Here is a 15,725-nt window from a genome sequence, read left to right on the forward strand (position 1 = left end):
CAACCTGAGGCAAAGCTATGGCATGGAAAAATCTTAGTCCTTTCCTGGCAAGATTAGAAGCAACTTTAAAAGTGAGATTAAAAAGAGTTTGATGATGGGAAGCATGAAGTAGGCTTAACTATATATAATACTGCTGATTACACTTGCCAAATGCAGTGATCTACTTGCAGTATCTCTTGTGGCAGGTAGATACTGCTTTTCCAATAGGTCTCAAGGTGTTTTTAAATAAAATTAAATTTAAATCAAACACACATATAATATGAGCCCACTTCTGCATGATTTTCTAATTCCTGATCAGCTCTGCATGCCCTCTGTATGTGGGCAAAAATTTGATAGATGCATTGGTTTAGCAGTGAGTAAACATGTCACACATTTTCAATTTTTGAGCTCATAAACCACATAGTCTATATCTGCAGTGTTAGAAGGGTGCTTTACAGATCTTTGCAATAGTAGAGCAGACCTAATCTGTGCCCTAAAGACTGTGGGCTCCAAATATTTTTCCAGCATTGGAAAATCCTACCTAACAAACCCATCTCAGCACATCTTTCTGACAAAAAGAAGAAATTTCAATGACTCACCAATATACTTCAGTATCTGTATTTATATCAACCATGTAGCTAACAGACCATTTGAAAATCTGGCACTTCAGCTGGAAAACTGAAGCTGGCTGACATCACGAAGAGGATTTAAAATCACAAGAATTTCACCACCAAGCTCTACTTTCATTTTATTTTGGCTTAGTAGATTTTCTTGCTTTCTTCCTGTTTAGTCTATAAAGTTTACTGGAATGTTACAGTAGGGGGTTGTTAGAATCAAGTTACATGTCAACCAGAACAGAATATGCTTGCTAGGTAACAGCTTGCTCTCCTCAGTATTCCTGTAATCCAGGCAGACTTTCCCTTCTGACTACAGTTAGCTTCAGTATGTGCCAAGTAATCCTGTGGCCTTTTTCCAGTGTGAGGACCAAATGTCACAGGCATCCATAGTTATTTCCCTTTGCTGGCACATTTTTCAATGAAAAAAGCAGTTTATTCTGGAGTCTGTGTGCACTAGAAGCTACTGTTTCATGGCCATTACTCAGAGAGTACATATGGGTCTCTGTAAAACCCCCAGAGTGGCAGGACCAGCCATTCAACTCCTTGTGATATAATCTGCAAAAGATTCACCTTTCAGAGAAAGATCTCATGATATCTGAATTGGAAAGCCTTAACAGCATAAAACCTGCACATCTAAAGAGCTCCCTGTGGGGAAGGGAGCAAGGAACAAGGACACCATAAGACAAAGTACAATGGTTCTGAGGCAAACCTTTGTGACTGTGCTTTAAAAACACGCAAATATTTGAATTTATTTGATATTATTTCTACACATTTGCCTTTGAAAAGAGTCCTCTGCAGGCACAAGTCTAAAATACTTCAACTAGCCATGCACCCTACCCCTTAGCTGGGCATGAGGAAAATGTGTTTTATTGGTGATGATCTAAATTTTTTAAAGAACTTTTAAAGGGAAGTGTAGTCTAAGAAAATTACTCTTTTTTTTTTTCTTAATTTTCCAAAAATTATCATAGTCTTCTTTTGCTTAGCTTGGCTTCTATGAAAAAGAATGAATGGAAAAAGTTGTAAATTAATGCTTTATCAGTAAAGCTAACACCAGCAGTAGAGTCCTAGGCAGAAACTCTCCAAAAGCTGTGTGATGTTTAGTCTTTTGCAACAATAATGAAGGAACATCTCTAAGAAAACCTGCTTGAATCAGTTTATAGTCAGTGTTTGTGAACCACTAAAGAGCTCAGCATGTAACCTCCATTGCAAACTGAACCCATCAAGGACAGTACAGACTTACCTAAATTGTAAACAAATTTATTGCAGTTTTTTAAAGCTCTAAGGCCTCTTGAGGAAACAATCTCCTCAGCTTCAATCATTGTCCATTTTATATCCTGTAGCAATAAATTCTAAAAGATGTCAATATTGAAAGAAGTTTTTCAATTATGTCACCCTAAATGTCCTCAGTATGTTACAACAACAAATGGTAGAGCAGGTTGTGTCCTAGGAGGGAAATTTTCTTTGGCTACTCTCTTGCCAAGAATAGATATAAAACAAATATTTCTTATTACAAATATTTCTTCTGAGACTGTTTCCCAGACTGCCAAAAGATTTATAGCATTTTCCCCATTGAGATTGGCTCATGTACAAAAACATCTTTATGCAAACAAGTCAGATGAAAAGGTTTTTTTCTATACTAAATGTACATTGCAAAAATGCCCCATATTCATAAAAATATATGTATGAATTTTCCAAGAGATGCCTGACACATGCCATTCAGCTGAACGGGCAGTGTTAAAGGCACCAGGGTACTTTGCAAAGTGCAAACTAAGGAAGCTGGCACAATTTTGGAGCAGTTAATAAGTTCACCTTAAAGGACCTATTGCTTTTACATAACTCACAGTCAGTGCATTTTCTTGAAGATTCTTTCCAAATTTTACATTCTGCTTTTTTTTTTCTGTAGGTGGGCAAACCAAAACACAGAAAGTAGAAAGACACTCTGTAAGGTCAACCTAGTTGAGCCTAGGCTGCATGGCAGATTCAGTCTTGGCAGGTGCAGCAAATCCCAGGTCTTCTGTGCAAATCTTGGTTGTATTCTGCTTCCACAGCTGGCTATGACCTGTCCATGAGTTATCCCTTTGTCTAAAAGGTTTGCTTTTGGAAGGAAACGCTGTACAGGACCAGGAACTTCAGTAGGTCCTTGCGCTCCATGATCAAGACAGAATACGAAGAATACCTCCAGAGCTCATCAACCCCGCAGCTCAAACATAGCCACTATCCATATTAACAGATCCACACTTGTCACCCTCTTCAATTTTACTGAAATAAAAGATAGTCTTGACTTCCACCATGATGAAAAATACTTTAAAAATTTTCTTAAATTAAATTACTACAGTAATCTCAGTAATATAAATTGGCCCTGTTAATCAGATTATTTACCAGAATCTTTCCACAAGAGGAAATTCACATCTTTAACATTATTCCTGTTTCTGTTTTCTGGTTTTGTCTCTTAAGAAATCTATCCCTCCATCCCCTTATCTTGCCTGGTTTTAGATTTCCTAACGTGTCCCAGTAATCTGTGTTTCTGCAAGTCACTAGAATGTAACATTCTCCTCTTTATAACTACTCTTCATGAATATGAATGCTACAGATCAGCAAACACTTCAGACATGTTGGGAGGTATACTGTTTGTATGTAATACTTGGAATGAACCCAGTGAAATCAGAGCATCTTGCACAACTGAGTTCTAATATATTTATGCTTTGGCTATCAGAAATAATTTCTTCGATTTGCTTCTACATAAGGAAACATATAGAAACAAGCAAGTGTATATATATATATATATATATACATATATTCCTTGCTAAACTTTCATAAAGGCTAAACTTAGGAGAAAAGAACCTCTTAAGGAAGCTGTAGTAGCTTTATAAATAGGAGAGTATACACAGCCTCAAAGATGCAACACTTTGTCATCTGTATGTTTGGGTTTTTTCTACTATGAAATGTTTCTGTTATGAAAAACAGAGTGGAATGATATCATAACACATCCTCAGGGCATGAATCGCATCACCAACTGTTTCTCCACCAACTGTGAGAGAGCAGAAAAAAGAGATCCCTGGACCACACAGCAACTCCCACTTACCACGGAAGTCTAGTACAATGTGAGATCAAGTAAACAGTACTTTGTACCCTGCGTTTCCTCAGTGGAATCCTGAATCTTTGCCTTTCCCAGAAGCTCTTTCACCCGATGCTTCCTGCAGCTTATGCCTACCAATGACCATGACAGCTCCCTCTCTCCCAGACCTAAGTGCACCTTCCAGGAGAGAGACATGGCGCGTATGCAATTTTTATCCTAGCATTATTAATATGCAACACAAGAAATGGTATCTTCAAGAACATCACCAAGAAGATGCTGATAAATATCATCTTTGCTTTAGAAGCAGTCATATTAATACAATTAAATTTAGTATAAAAATTTAACATCTCATGTAAAAATTCTGAAGTTGTGGAATTGTTCCTTAAAGGAGTGCACTCATCATCAACATTCTTAGACCTATGTGTGAGTAAAAATAAGAGATGCTACTTTATGCAACACAGAAACGTAATTTCAAATGCCCGAATTTTTTAAACATACAGCTCTAATATTTTCTACGAGTTTCCCAGGGCATCCAAAAATGGTGTCAATGACTCAACATTTCACAGCTTTCTCTACTTCTGTCTATGTTTGACTTATATGGCATCTCTAGGACCAGGAGCAAAGGTTGAAATCTGGATTCTGCTTGCACTTCTGCTATTCAAGCATAAGCTTTTGCTGTTGATCTGTGTTGCAGAATCCACCACAATGGCATGTCATAAACCAGCAACCCAACTGCCTAACATACTTGCTTTTTGATTGTAGAACAAATGTGCCCAAGCTGCATATGTTGGACTTCACACACATTTCTTGTTAAATTCCTTTTTTTTTTTATCTCAAGGAAATACTGTCATTGCTTAGACTGCTCTGCATTGCAAAATAATCGCAGATGGAAGAGCAACCTGACTGCACATTGTCTGTTATAGCTCTTTTTGATGGGAAGTACCTGACAAACCTACTATCTGCAGTATGCACTTTTGTTTACCCCCAGCAACAACAGGATGGGTTTACACTTTGACTGGAGCCTGAGTCAGCATCTGATGCAGGTAAACAAGTTTAACAATCTGTCTCACCTGAAAATGCAGTCATTGTAAGTACACATGTTATGGAAAGATGTGCTTCTTTTGATAGGGAAAGAAAAACTTAAGTCTTCCTGTGCTTGTGGTTATCTGGAATATTTAATGCCAGGTCAAATCTACAAAGGGTAAAATTATTCAGACTGGAGAGAAAAGCATTAGCACTGTCCAGTCCTCTGTGCTCTGAAGCATTTGACATTTGTGAGATAAAATGATTGTGACACTCTGAGCACTTTCTTTTGGCAGGTGCTGACAGTTACATAGTAACTGGAAACTTAGTAAGAAATCCAAAACTTACATAAGCATAATCAGGCAAGTCAAACTGCTTCTTCCCTCTGTTGCTCTGTGACTGGTACCATTCATTGAATGTGTATCATCTGTGCTTTGAAAGTAGCCAGATTAGTTCAGGCTACCTGTTATTGTCACAGGACAGAAAGATGGGATTATATGATGTGTTGGAAAGGGATATTTCATGTCCAGAGCTTAAAATTACTTCTAGCCATTCTTGTGTTGCTTAATTGAATCATGAGAGCAAAATCTTTTTTAAGGTGGTCTGTTTTTCCTGTGTTGTAAGGCAACACTTTCCATATTCATATTTTATGATTACTCTTGCACACTGGAAGCAGCCACTAAAAAAGTTCACACCATTGTTTACACAACAACAGGTGTTAAAAAGCAGCAGTAAAGTTTTAGCCAAGCAAAGAAGGACCTTTACAAAATATTAGTCTATGTAGTCTAAAAATACTGTATCCAGGGTAACTTTTATGTCCTTTACTGTTCTCTATCCTACCCACTTTGGAAAGATAAATAGAGCAGATAATTCTTATTTTCTTTCAGATTCCCAGATAAGCAAGATCCACACACAGTCCCAGCTGCCTTAAACACTACAACAAACCTGCATCTCTACATGTAGGGTGAATGAAGTCTCCAGTCAATACCTCTCTGTTTTGAATTAGGACCAACACTTTCTGGCTTTTCAGACATCAGTTTTCTGCTCCTGAAAAAGGATTTCCTTTTTGGCTCTCTCTCGCCTTCTACTTTGCTCCTTTCAGTTGCTGCTGTGACCTACTCCTTTTGCAGACTCTTGCCTTGGGCACTAATAATCCAACAACACTTTTGTCCTCCTTGGTCCACGTTAAAATAGGCAAATCAAGAAAATTACTCCTCACGGTGGTTCTTGCTAGAAAATATTTTTGGCCCTATCACCCAGTGTCAAACTCATTTCAGTATAGCTAGAAAGAAATTACTTAAAGGAACAATTAATTCTCCCTTATTATTATCCAACAGATTTCTCCAAGGCCGTTGTATCCCAACAACAGTATCCACAGAGCCAGTTATATTTTTATTTATATACTGTCACTCAGCTCTTTACAGAAAAGGAGGTATGACTCTCAGCAAGCTCTTTATGGAAATTATCATCCCTGTGTAATGTCTTGCATCTTTAAAAAAATCATCCCCATAACCTCCCTAAAGGTTTAACATTGCTTGTCTGTTAAACCAAACCTGATGGAGTTGCCCATTTCTGAATGAATGAATGTTGCTTTACAAAGTGTGTTTTGTAAATACATTAGGTAGTGTTAATGTTTCTGGTTCCTTCTGGAGTGAAGTTGTTATCACTATGGTGTGATATATATCTTTAAGAAAAAACGTCAACTATCTTTTTCAATTACATGTACAAAGTTGTTCATTCATTATTTACTGAAATACAGCAGATATTTGAAAAACATTTTGCATATATTTACTGAAAAATATAGTAAATTACATTAGTTCATATTGCTTTCAGTTAAATCCAAGAGTTTTTAGATTAGAATAAGAATGAATAAAGACACACGACATCTTTGTTAGTATAATGGCCAAATGACTTTAATGTGCACATTTTAAACTGTTTGCTCTTTTCTCCTTCACCCAGAAGGACCACATAGAATCAGGTGTCAGTGAGATGGTCGAATTCGACGTCCTCAAGACAGTGAGAAGAGCGTGCAGTAAGCTCACTGCCCTGGACTTCAACAGAGCAGACTTTGGCCTCTTCAGGAACCTGCTTAGCAAGGTTTCATGGGAGATAGCCCTAGAGGGCAGGAGGCCCAACACTCTTGGTTAATATTCAAGAATCACCTGCTACAAGCTCAGGAGTGTTGCATCCCGACCAGAAGGAAGTGCAGCAGGAGGGGCACGAGACATCCTTGGATGGATAAGGAGCTGCTGAGAAAAATTCACAGGAAAAAAGAGGCTTATAAAAAGTGGAAGCAAGGACAGGTGGCCTGGGATGAATACTGGGATGTTGTCCGGGTAGTTAGGGACCAAGTTAGGAAAGCTAAGGCCCAATTGGAGCTAAACTTGGCAAGGGATGATAAGATAACAGGAAGGGATTTTATAGTTATGTAGTGGCTAAAAAATAGACAAGGACAATGTAGGCCCCCTCCGGAAGCTTTTGGGAGAACTGGCTACACAGGACTTGTAGAAGGCTGAGGTTCTGAATGGCTTCTTTGCCTCGGTCTTCACTGGCAAAGGCTCTGACTGCAGCACCCAAGTCTTGGAAGGCAGATGGAGGAACTGTGAAAACCTAGACCTTGGGCCCACTGTAGGAGAGGATCTGGTTCGAGACCATCTTAAGAACCTGAATGTACACAAGTCCATGGGACCTGATGAAATCCATCCGCTGGTCCTGAAGGAGCTGAAGTCAGCCTCACCCTGTGCCTGGCAAAATCTGGGAGCAGATTCTCTTGGAAGACATGCTAGGGCACATGAAAAACAACAAGGTGCTTGGTGACAGCCAGCATGGCTTTACTAAGGGGAAAATCCTGCCTGACTAATTTGGTGGCCTTCTATGATGGGGCTACAAAAGTGATGGACAGGGGTGGAGCAGTTGACGTCATCTACCTGGACTTGTGCAAAGTGTTTGACACTGTCCCACATGACATCCTTGTCTCTAAATTGGAGTGTCATCAATTTGATAGGTGGACCACTCGGTGGATAAAGAACTGGCTGGATGGTCGCACTCAAAGAGTTGTGGTCAATGGTTCAATGTCTGGCTGGAGACCAGTAATGAGTGGTGTCCCTCAGGGATTCGTGTTGGGACCAGTCTTGTTTAATATCTTTGTCGGTGACATGGACAATGGAATTGAGTGTGCTCTCAGCAAGTTTGCCGATGACACCAAGCTGTGTGGTTCTGTTGATACGCTAGAGGGAAGGAATGCCATTCAGAGGGACCTTGACACATTTGTGAGGTGGGCTGATGCCAACCTCATGAAGTTTAACCATGACAAGTGCAAAGTCCTACACCTGGGTTGGAGCAATCCCAGGCACAGCTACAGGTTGGGCAAAAAGGAAATTCATGGTAGTCCTGCTGAGAAGGACTTGGGGGTGTTAGTCAATGAGAAAATGAACATGAGCCAGATTCAATATGCACTCACAGCCCCGAAAGCCAAAGTATCATGGGCTGCATCAAGAGGAGCGTGACCAGTAGGTCAAAGGAGGTGATACTGCCCCTCTACTCTGCTCTCGTGAGACCTCTCTTGGAGTATTGTGTGCAGTTCTGGTGTCCTCAACATAAAAAGGACATGGAACTGTTGCAACAAGTCCAGAGGAGGCCCACGAGGATGATCAGGGGACTGGAGCACCTCCCATATGAAGACAGGCTGAGGAAGTTGGGGCTGTTCAGCCTGGAAGATAGAAGGCTATGTGAAGACCTCATAGCAGCCTTGCAGTATCTGAAGGGGGCCTACAGGGATGCTGGGATGGACTATTCATTAGGGACTGTAGTGGTAGGACAAGGGGTAATGGCTTGAAACTTAAACAGCAGAGGTTTAGACTGGATCTAAGGAAGAAATTCTTTACTGTGAGGGTGGTGAGGTACTGGAATGGGTTTCCCAGGGAGGTTGTGAATGCTCCATCCCTGGCAGTTTTCAAGACCAGGTTGGATGAAGCCTTGGGTGATATGGTTTAGTGTGAGTTGACCCTGCCCATGGCAGGGGGGTTGGAACTAGATGATCTTGAGGTCCTTTCCAATCCTAACTATCCTATGATTCTATGATTCTATGTTTGGGACTCGAGTTCTCTTTTTTACAGGAAGACCTGTTGTTACACATTTCTGTATGAGACAGGGCAAATTTAAAGAAACGTGTTATGAACATGGAGAGGAAGTAGGAAGATTAATAATGTTGGTTAATCCCACAGAACTCATTAGGGGAATTCTGCTGAAGGGGGGGGGAAATCCCACACTGGCGTCTGAGTAACAAGATACAGCAACTACCAAAATGAACATAAGAAATACACCACAGGTAAGAGCAGTGGTACACTGGATCTGACATTTCCTCCAAAAGTAGACATAGGAGATGTTTTATAGAAAAGGAACTAAAGCTTCACCGTTGTCTGTGATCCATTTTCCTCCTGCTCTCACAATGCTCACTGTCATTGGATTAGGGATGTTGTTGTATAGTACATTACTTTAGTATCTGTTTATGGACTGGTTATCCAAATAACTAACCTTCACACAGAGGTTTTGCTGATAGGCTCTTAATCACCAGCTCTACTGATTACTCTGAACTCCCTGAAGGCAAAACTATGCTTATAACAACAGCAGCACTGCCCTATCTACCAGTCCTCTGGGAAGCACTGCCTTGGTCTGCCCTGTGACTTTGCTGTCTGTGACTACTAATGTGATCTCAGCTTTATGCAGTGACTGAAAAGGAGAAACTTCAAAAACACCCATCAGGTCTTCTAGTTTCCTTCTACTCTCTGTTTTATAATAGAGTTCCCACAAATGGGAGCAACCCTGTGCTGTCAGGAGAAAAAAGCCCTATATCAGTGCTCAAACTGTGAATCAAAATATGGCTGTTAAAAAGCAGCTTTGTGCTTATCTCTGTTTGTTATAGGTGCACAGTCCTGAAGTCTGTACACTGCGTATTAGTTTTATAGCCTCACCAGCTGGGTCTGGGATTAAGTTCTATGCTAGTCAAGCATATAATCGATGTAAGTACACTTTCCCTTTTTATTGGTGGATACAAGAAAACAGCTCCTTTCTAGCATGTGATGCGATCCCTGGAGTTCTCGATAAAGAGCTTATTCACCTGAGAAAGCACTACAGCCTTTCCTTCTCTTGATATCCAGCAGGAGGGACTCAAGGATGTCAAGATCCATTCTGTAGAATTCCAGACAGGAAAAGCATTTTAAAATATTGTTTTCAAGCTATTCCTACAAGCAAAGGCTTGAAGTGCAAACCACTCTGAACACATTTTATGAAAAACATGTTTCAAAATCTCATTTAAACACAGGAATGGCATTAAACAAAGAATCTTACCAAAGCATGCAGACAGAATATTTGAAAGTCATACATTTACAGAAAAGAAGAAACTGGCATATAAACCAGGTCAATGACCTGTACATACATATAATGAAATAATCTGCTTATTAATCAATTGATGCTATTCAGTGCTTCAATTCAGTTTTAGATTTTGTACTATGAAGTACTGAAATAGGAACAAAAAGTTGGGCATGTTTATTTGTCTAATGAGATGTTATGCTTACATGGGTCTGGATCTAGGATCTGAAGGACAGAGCAACTAAACAGGCCTTGGGAGTTTGAATCCTCCCATTTGCGTCTGCTACATCCTTTGACATCACAAAGAACAATCACAATTCTATTACTCACAGCACTTCCTTTTCTCTGGCTTCGAGGAATCCAATAATGCTCGTATACATCCAGGACAGTGGTCAAAATACCATTTTTTTTACTTCCCCTCTCTTTTTTTTTCTTTTTCTTCTGCATCAATGTGATCTATTTCTCTTTGTTTCACAAGCTCTTCACAGTATATCAGTATTATATCTGCCACTTTTTCAGTAACCCCTGAGCTCAAGTGGCTAACAAGCCTAGTCCCCACTACCCATATATCAATTTTTTAAGCAGAAATGTCTTTGTTGAGATTTGGAGGAGGCATCAATAAGCACCTGAACTGACATCATAACTTTCTTCAGAGTTTTATCCCTCATATCTCTTTTGATGTGAGGTCTTCAGAAACATTGATAAGGGCACTTTGAAGACTACTTATCGTGACTGTCTCAGTGATTCTTGTTTTGGCACAAATGCAGTCTTTCAGTAATGGACACAATCATATAAAACCTAATCTGTAATAGGAATCGCAAGTTAAATGGCAATGCAGTCAGAAGTCCAAGTCTGAAAAAAGATCCAATTACCTTCATAAGTGAAACATTGTCAGGTACAGATTAAGACTTGGAAGTACATTTCCTAAAAAAGCATAAGGAATGATTTTTTTACCTTATTAATTTCTCCAGGTAAAAGTGTAGATGTGATTATAAACACCTGATTTTTTGTAAGCCTAGCTAAAAGAACTGAATTTTTTCATTAATTTTCCAGACCATATCAAAAGTCAGATATGAGTTTCCATCTCCATTTTTACAGACTGATGAGAAATGTTTCCTCTCTGGTCACATGGCAGGGCAATTTGAGGGTTAGGAACAGAAGCTCTGTCCCCTGAATAGATATCTTCTGTAGTTGTGCAGTTTCTCTGAGATATATCAGTAGCACTATTGTTGATCATTCTTGTTAGGTAAGACGAATGTCTTCTGGCTTCAGACACTGAATACTGCAATTTGCCATAAATGTCATATAGGAGGGTCTTTTAAAAGCAAAGATATTTCTTAGGGGGTGAGGGGTGGATAAAAGTGTCTCTCTCTGAATAGCAAAAACTTGATTTCAGCCAGCTATGGCTTTTCCTAAGAAGATAGTGAATATTTCCTTGGACATATTCCTTATTTATTAGGTCTGTCAGCAGGAGGCAAAAAGCTCCTAGCAACATAATTTGAAATAACTTATTGAAGCTATTGAGAGCTTTCAAGTAAACTTTTTTAAACACTAGTGGCTGACTTTCATGCCCAGGCTTACTGAAGTATTTACCTGGTAAATTCACAATACATTTTGGACTATGTTTTTTTGTTTGTTTTGGTTTCTTTTTCCCTTCCAAAAACATTGAACAATGAACGCCTTCACCATACCACAAACCATACACAACAAATCTGTGATAAAGAAACAGTCAGTGAGGAACTTTTTTGGTTTACTTGACTTATTCACTCATATTTGCAAGATATATGCAATTCCCTGAATGACTGGTTTTAGAATTAGGTAAGCAAAACCTAAAGACAGTTTTCTTGGCCATAAAATAAGCAGTCAGAAAAAAACCTCCGGGGTTTGTGTAGATGAAGTGCTTAAACTGGCAACTTGTGTTGTTACTTCTGGAACAAACCTGGGCAGTAGGGAAGACTGGCAATAATTAGAGGTATTACATATTCTAGTAAATAGAACTGCATATGTCATTACTACCAATTGCCATTGAAAAGGTGTCTATACTGGAGAAGGAAGGGTAGATTACTGTGGAGCCAGGAGAGTTTGGCATTTGGCACAGATGTCTTCTGACAAATTTGGCCTTTGTCTTCTGAAGAGGTAAGCTAAAAGATTTCTAATTTTTAACAGATTTCTGAATTTAAAATATATAACCTGATTTTTTTTTTTTCCTTTTAACACCATCGTTCAAGTTGATTGATCATCAAGGTGGAGGTCTCCTAGGACTTACCACACAAGCTCAGTTACTTACACTCCCAGGGTGATTAACAAGCAGCAAGGTTTTCCAGTTAAGTATCACAGTGTGTGGTACTTCTGTGATGCTGTAAGCACCACAATTTTCACCGTGACCCAGAAGTGGAACTTAAAATTGAAGGGAAGCAGAATGGAACACTGCTAAAAACCACAGGACAGGACGTGCCCTTACACTGCCACCTACAAAATGGGAAACTATTCCAAATGACAGCCTTCTCTTTATGTCAAAAGCCCTTCTAGTTTCTCTACCTGGCCAAAAGTCTCATGCCGAGGCAAAGACCCAAGAAAGCTCTGATCTCTTTCTAGCCTTAAGGTCTCATTCCCATCAAGTTTGTCTTGAGAAGTGCAAACACCCAATAATTCCAGCTCTGGTAAAATCTTTCTTAGCTTCTGCTGACACAAGCTCCTCAAATCTCTCTCATAGGATCTCTGTTGGATGTACATGAGCATCTCTGTTGGATGTACATGAACATCTCTGACACACTGTGGACCCTCAGAAGTATTTTGCTAGCATAAAAATCTTAACAGTAAGTCACTAGCTGCAGAAAGGTTCAGTTTATACAGTGATAGATTTTTCCCTCTATTAATGTTAACTAGATGAATGTTGATTGCTTCAGTGTTAAATAGCCATGGGGCTCTCCAAACACATGAAGACAAAGGATGAAACTGTCTTGTGTTTAAATCTCCAGTCAAAGCACCTCATTAGGAAAACTTTTCAACAGACCTTGGAAATGAACTTACTCAGTGTTTCATGTAGACACAAAGCCATCAGCAGCAGCAGACTGGAGTTGAGTTTTTACTGGCATTATTTCTTATCCATGAAGTTCAAACAGCTAGCTAAAGACAGAGGAGTGGGTTTGTGCCAAAGTAATAAATCAGTTCAGCAGAAAAGGAAGGGACTTTGGGATATTACGTAAAGTCTACATCACTCAGCATTGCTCCCCTCATGAGGGAAGCAGTCACACGTGCTTTCCTTTCCTTGGGCTAACTGAACCATAATATTATTATATTTTCCAGGATAATACTTTAACAGGTCCCTTCAGCTTCATTATGAAATGCTTGAACTCTTTAATAATCACTCAGTGGGAACTCAAGCTAAAAAGCAAACACAGCGAACTCAAACTAAAAGCTTATTTATCCAGTCAAGTTTTAGCCTACGAATAAAGCACATAATATAGCATAGCAAGTTGTTATCTTAAGCATTAACTTGTTTTGGAATGTTGTCTTGAGTCACCATTTGAACTTAATCTGAACTTCTAAAAGTAATTTTAATATAGATATAGTAAGTGATATTTCTTTATCACTTACAAAAGAAAAGCAAAACCCAGCCCTAAAGACCCTGAGATGAGTTTAATGTATTTACTTGAGCACGGATCCTATCCAGCTAGACTCTCTTCTCTTCACTTCAGTAATAGCAGCTAATTAATGAGTTTTGACAGTACTGGTTTTGTTGCATTTTGCCATCATATGTTTTTACTACAAAGATCACTCTAGCAATGACAGAACCTTCCTATGTATTTGCACGAGCCCATGTTATGCTTACATGTATTTATAAACACAAACAGTGCCTGGGAAGTGAAATAATGCTATGGTCAGGCCACAGGCACAATCTCCTCATCCTTTCCTCCATGGGGGTTGGTTGAATCTAGAAAACTCGCCAAATATTCCAAGGAATGCCACAAACGTCTGGGGAAGAAAAACTCTTGACTGCAGTCACAATGAGAGACATATGTGAAGCAGAATAGTCTGCCATTTGCTAAAGAAGACTGGGATCTTTAAAAAAATGTTTACAAGATTTCCTAGCTTCTACTACCCTTGGTTTCTCGCAGGATCTCTCTCTGTGAGCAGTTTAATTCAGCTTGCAGTAAAGTACTTCTGGAAATCATAAAACTATATGACTTTACGAGTAAGAACTTTGTCTTTTCTTCTCTCTGAATTGTACATGAAAACTTGCAGTGCTACATGGATTTTAAGAAGAATTAAGGTAGAATTTATTAGAAAACAGAGGAGTTTAAAATCACAATGTCTTGTTCTTACACACTATACAATAACAACTCCAAATGAGTTGATGAGCACAGCAGTGGATGATCTCAGACTCAGCTTTTCACTTACCCTCATACAACTGGAAGCAATGTTTGGAATCACAGTGCTTAGCAGGTATAAATATTTAGGATAATGATTAAACAATTTTTAAAAAATCTTTTGCTTCATTTTTTTAATCCATATTTATCCATGAGAGAAGACTATCCTAACAATTATGCAATTCCTGTGTGCCAAGATAACATTTTCCTCCCCAAAACAGCATGAGGTTAGGTTTACGTACACAGAAGGCAGCTTTTAGCCACATTCTTACTGGACAGGCATAATGTTTGCTTACATTTTCAGCTAAAATACCCAAATTGTGTAATCATGTTTCAATTTTAGATGGCCTTCTCCAAAGGACCAGGCATCATTACACTAGGTTCCATAGCAAGACTGAGACATGAACAACAGCTTTTTGAACAAAAACTGTTGTAATAAAAACTGGGGTCATATGTCTTTGGTCAATTTATAAATCACTTTTAGGAATTATTAAGTTAACTGCTAATAAGTATTCCACTTGAATTTTATTCAATATACAAGGATAGTTTTGTCTTTTTCTTTTTTGTTTTTTTAATCTTTAGCCTCCTTCCTTTTATGAAATGATGCCAAAAATCTGTTTGTTTAGCTGTTTGCATGATTCTTTAAATTCCACTCTGTAAATATTGCACAGGGAAAAAGTGTAACATTGAAGATGATTGTTTTAGCATCTTTGCTGTGCATCCATCCCATCTCATCTGTTTGTAGCTGTATTGCCATGTCCTACACTTTCTGCTTAACTTGAAAATGAAGCATCTTCATCTGCTAACATCAACCTGTTACTTCCACTCTCACATTGGCTTATTCTTCACTTCCACTTTCAATGTCCAAAATAAAAAAGAAGCAATGGGATCCCTCCACCTCAGTACAAAAGGTTTCTTCTCTTAGATGTCCATCTCCTCCCCCGGGTTTGCTGTCAGTATTCTAGGTGGATAAAAAAATGGAAGTTGCACAACAGAGTCCATCAAAATGTCAGATGTTCAACAAAACCAAGAACATACTGGGCCCATCCATGATGATCCAAACCTTTGTTCATACCATGTTCACTTTTAGAACAGAGAATTAAATAGCATAGGGGAAGAGAACATGCATGACTATTATTCCATCATATTTCAAGGTCTAGTTGTGACACAAAAGGAAAGGGTGGGGGCAGGATCAGTAAACAGTCTTTAATTTCCTCTACAAAGCAAAAACAATTAAAAGCAGAAACTAAAGCTGGTAAGAAAGGGGAGGAGAGGCAAAGCAGAAACAGGAGA

This window comes from Melopsittacus undulatus, chromosome 3, assembly GCF_012275295.1.
Source record: "Melopsittacus undulatus isolate bMelUnd1 chromosome 3, bMelUnd1.mat.Z, whole genome shotgun sequence".
Classification (NCBI taxonomy): Eukaryota; Metazoa; Chordata; class Aves; order Psittaciformes; family Psittaculidae; genus Melopsittacus; species Melopsittacus undulatus.